At 43.4% G+C, this 5,000-nt stretch overlaps 1 protein-coding gene across 3 annotated transcripts in view; it reads right to left on the bottom strand.

The window, feature by feature from the left end:
• slc4a11 (solute carrier family 4 member 11) overlaps positions 1–5,000 on the bottom strand; it is a 195,633-nt gene that overhangs the window by 23,493 nt on the left and 167,140 nt on the right. The gene's annotated exons all lie outside the window — the stretch shown is intronic.

Raw genomic sequence — 5,000 nt, 5'->3', positions numbered from 1 at the left:
TCAATGATAAATAAATGATAAATGGGTTATACTTGTATAGCGCTTTTCTACCTTCAAGGTACTCAAAGCGCTTTGACAGTATTTCCACATTCATCCATTCACACACACATTCACACACTGATGGGGGAGCTGCCATGCAAGGCGCTAATCAGCAGCCATCAGGAGCAAGGGTGAAGTGTCTTGCCCAAGGACACAACGGACGTGACTAGGATGGTAGAAGGTGGGGATTGAACCCCAGTAACCAGCAACCCTCCGATTGCTGACACGGCCACTCTACCAACTTCGCCACGCCGTCCCTAATGAAGATAACTTTAAACTAGTCTTAACTTTAAAGAAATACACTCTATACATTGCTAATGTGGTAAATGACTATTCTAGCTGCAAATGTCTGGTTTTTGGTGCAATATCTACATAGGTGTATAGAGGCCCATTTCCAGCAACTATCACTCCAGTGTTCTAATGGTACAATGTATTTGCTCATTGGCTCAGAAGGCTAATTGATGATTAGAAAACCCTTGTGCAATCATGTTCACACATCTGAAAACAGTTTAGCTTGTTACAGAAGCTACAAAACTGACCTTCCGTTGAGCAGATTGAGTTTCTGGAGCATCACATTTGTGGGGTCAATTAAACGCTCAAAATGGCCAGAAAAAGAAAACTTTCATCTGAAACTCGACAGTCTATTCTTGTTCTTAGAAATGAAGGCTATTCCACAAAATTGTTTGGGTGACCCCAAACTTTTGAACGGTAGTGTATATATATATATATATCAGTATATAAATATATAAATATATGAATATGGCGTCCTCTGCTGCGTTGATTTTGTTGCGAGCGTTTGCTCGTCTCTCAGCAATCACACACAAAAAAAGTAGACAACCTTCTCAAGTTTAGTCCTTGAAACTCAACTTGAATGTCAGCCTCCTAATGCTTGACCAACCCCCCTCCCCTGCCTCCTTCACGAAAGAAGGTTCGCCATGCGTGAACGCCCACGTATCCTCGATGCAAAAGACTGCACTTTTTGCCGACCTCAACCTTTACGGCGCCACACAATGTGTTAGTGAGGGATCACTGATGTGCATGAGGATATGTACACAGCATGTTCCACAACTGACAGTTTATTAGGTACACTTGCAAGCGCATGTAGTGAAGGAATATGGACTTTTTAAACCGCAGTAATAAATGATTACATGGAAATAATCACTAAAAGGGCCATTTCACCAAGTCAATGCCACTCGCGTCCGTGGGAAATAAAATGTATAAATGCATGATAAAAATCCATCCATCCATTTTCTACCGCTTGTCCCTCTCGGGGTAGCATGATAAAACGAACTGTAAAATATTTGTTCTTATGTTTTAACTTTATCTTTAAAAAAAAAAAGTCAAATTCACATTTTATGAGTGGGGTCCCAGGGTTTTCTCTCAGTCCTGTTACCCGAACACATTGCGCCCTCTGAAAACTGTGGAATATTCCACAAGTAACACGGTCCACAGGAAGTTGCATCATTCACATCCTCTGTCGGTCGCAGCAAGAACAAAAGTAACTTGTTCATATGTTTGTATAGACGATGATATTTCTACAATGACTGGGGTTAAAATGTCATCCTGTTACTCTAAATTGTTATTTTTTCAAAGTTTTTTTTGTTTTTATTTTATTATTTTGGATTTGTTGTTGAATTAGTGTAATGTGCTTAGTGTCAGGTTATATTAGCACATAGCCACATTAGCTATATTTAATCTATTTGCTAATTCTATGCTAAAACTCACTCCTGTTACTTTCAGTCCTGTTACTCAAATGAGTAATTTTCAGCTAGTGAACAATGTACAAACATGACATCAAGTTTTTTGGTATACCTCCAAGTATGTCAAAATGACAAATAGCTACTGTAAATACAGTAAAATCATTCTAGCGGCTGCATAAACAAAAACTATCACTAAATGTTGGCTCAAAAAAGACACTCCATCAATGGCTCTCCTGCTGTGAATCTTTGGGCACCACACTTTTCGATTTGATTCTTGGGGATACCGATTCGATTCGGAGTCGATTCTCGATTGAAAACGATTCTTGATTCAAAATCAATACTTTTTTTTTTAATAACATTGGGTTCCAGTTCTATGATTAACTACATTCCTCCATAAAATAACTACATTCCTCCAGCTCTGATCAATTTCTATATTACTTAAAAGAAAACTGGTTTTGTTTAAAAAAATTCTACCCAAACATTTAATAAAGTCAAATATAAATAACAAAACAAGAGAAGTATCCAACACTTCTCTTTTCTAAAGTAAATATGTACAGCAGATTTAGATAATCTACAATAACAATATGATTTGTGTGTCTGGACATGACAGATTAAAAAAAAAAAAAAAAAAAGTAAATTAAAAATATTTATTTTTTAAAATCGATTAAGAATCAATACAAAAATAATTTTTTTTATGAAGAAAATGTATATTCATCTGCGATTAATCGTGATTAATTTTGAGTGAACTATGAACAAACTGCGATTAATCGCGACCAACGTTCCCTCTAAAGTGTGCGCCTGTGCAATTGCGCACTGCTAATGTGTCCTCTGCGCACAGCAAATCTATGCCACGCACAAAATCAAATAAAAAAAAAAACAAGTGCCTCTCTTTAAGAAGGGGAACTGGAGGGTGTGTTCCAACTATTGTGGGATCACACTCCTCAGCCTTCCCGGTAAGGACTATTCAGGTGTACTGGAGAGGAGGCTACGCCGGATAGTCGAACCTCGGATCCAGGAGGAACAGTGTGGTTTTTGTCCTGGTCGTGGAACGGTAAACCAGCTCTATACTCTCGGCAGGGTCCTTGAGGGTGCATGGGAGTTTGCCCAACCAGTCTACATGTGCTTTGTGGACTTGGAGAAGGCATTCGACCGTGTCCCTCGGGAAGTCCTGTGGGGAGTGCTCAGAGAGTATGGGGTATCGGACTGTCTGATTGTGGCGGTCCGCTCCCTGTATGATCAGTGCCAGAGCTTGGTCCGCATTGCCGGCAGTAAGTCGGACACGTTTCCAGTGAGGGTTGGACTCCGCCAAGGCTGCCCTTTGTCGCCCATTCTGTTCATAACTTTTATGGACAGAATTTCTAGGCGCAGTCAGGGCGTTGAGGGGATCCGGTTTGGTGGCTGCAGGATTAGGTCTCTGCTTTTTGCAGATGATGTGGTCCTGATGGCTTCAACTGGCCAGGATCTTCAGCTCTCATTGGATCGGTTCGCAGCCGAGTGTGAAGCGACTGGGATGAGAATCAGCACCTCCAAGTCCATGGTTCTCGCCTGGGAAAGGGTGGAGTGCCATCTCCAGGTTGGGGAGGAGATCTTGCCCCAAGTGGAGGAGTTCAAGTACCTCGGAGTCTTGTTCACGAGTGAGGGAAGAGTGTATCGTGAGATCGACAGGCGGATTGGTGCGGCGTCTTCAGTAATGCAGACGCTGTATCGATCCGTTGTGGTGAAGAAGGAGCTGAGCCGGAAGGCAAAGTTCTCAATTTACTGGTCGATCTACGTTCCCATCCTCACCTATGGTCATGAGCTTCGGGTTATGACCGAAAAGACAAGATCACGGGTACAAGCGGCCAAAATTAGTTTCCTCCGCCGGGTGGCGGGTCTCTACCTTAGAGATAGGGTGAGAAGCTCTGTCATCCGGGAGGAACTCAGAGTAAAGCCGCTGCTCCTCCACATTGAGAGGAGCCAGATGAGGTGGTTCGGGCAGCTGCTCAGGATGCCACCCGAACGCCTCCCTAGGGAGGTGTTTAGGGCACGTCCAACCGGCAGGAGGCCACGGGGAAGACCCAAGACACGTTGGGAAGACTATGTCTCCCGGCTGGCCTGGGAACGCCTCAGAATCCCCCGGGAGGAGCTGGACGAAGTGGCTGGGGAGAGGGAAGTCTGGGCTTCTCTGCTTAGGCTGTTGCCCCCGCGACCCGACCTCGGATAAGCGGAAGAAAATGGATGGATGGAAGTGCATAACAATTTTCAATGTAATGTGTGCTTATTCAACTGTAATTTATTAAGAATCTTAATTTATAAATATTAATCATGAAATGCTGTTATTATATTAAATAAGTACTAATAAAAGGATATATTTTACAAAGAGAAAGTTACAGGAATGTACACGTGATCCCATGCTTACATCTCATTGTGCAAAATGTGAATGTTTAAGGGAACTAAATGTGATCTCTGAAAGGGGTACACGTCATTTCCAAAGCGGGATCCCCACCCAGGCATACAATACTAGTCCACACCTCATGAAAAACAATATTTGTTGTTATTGTCCTTGTAAGTGGGCCAAAACATTTATATTAGAAAATAATCTCATGGAAATGACTTCTGTCATTTGATTATAATAATAAGGCATTTAACTTGTTATTTAGTCAGGTTTGGGACAGGTGTGCTGCTGGTGTGGCCACAGTGTGCATGTCTGATGTCGCTCACATGTGCTCCCCTGAATGCTCAAGGAGTTTTTGCGTTTGCACAGACACATGAAAAATTAGAGGGAACATTGACCGGGACTAAATATTTGATTCCTTTGACAGTAAAGTAAGGTTTTATCCTCTTTTGCGGTGTTTTGTATAGAAATTATGATTTTCTTCTTTATTTTTCTACATTTTCCAGCGTCCAGTATTACATGGAGCCCAAGCGGACACGAGTGCCAGATAAAATCAAATCCCCTGGCGGCCTTCGTGGCCTATCGTGCTCGTACAGAAGCACCAGCGTCCGGCCGTTCGCTGTTTGGCCCTCCGGTGAGGTCCGCCGCGTCGGGAGCATCCAATTAACTCTGACAAAATACGGAAGATAAGAGCCGGGCAGCGGTCGGCCGTCACGACGAGGGACGCCGCACGCGCTGCTTGGAATGCGAAAGTCCTGTTTTAGCCGCGAGGCTCCTCCACTCAGATGTCAAAGTTTCTGGTTCACTCGCCCGCTGTCCCTACGCGGGTGGGTCAGCGCTTCCTGATCAAGGCTCAGCGCATCCCCGAAGGTTCTTTCCACGGGTCA

The sequence above is a fragment of the Entelurus aequoreus genome, linkage group LG03 (assembly GCF_033978785.1).
Source record: "Entelurus aequoreus isolate RoL-2023_Sb linkage group LG03, RoL_Eaeq_v1.1, whole genome shotgun sequence".
NCBI classification, from domain to species: Eukaryota; Metazoa; Chordata; class Actinopteri; order Syngnathiformes; family Syngnathidae; genus Entelurus; species Entelurus aequoreus.
The sequence above is the reverse complement of the archived record's forward strand: the minus strand, read 5'-3'. Positions and strand labels throughout refer to the sequence as shown.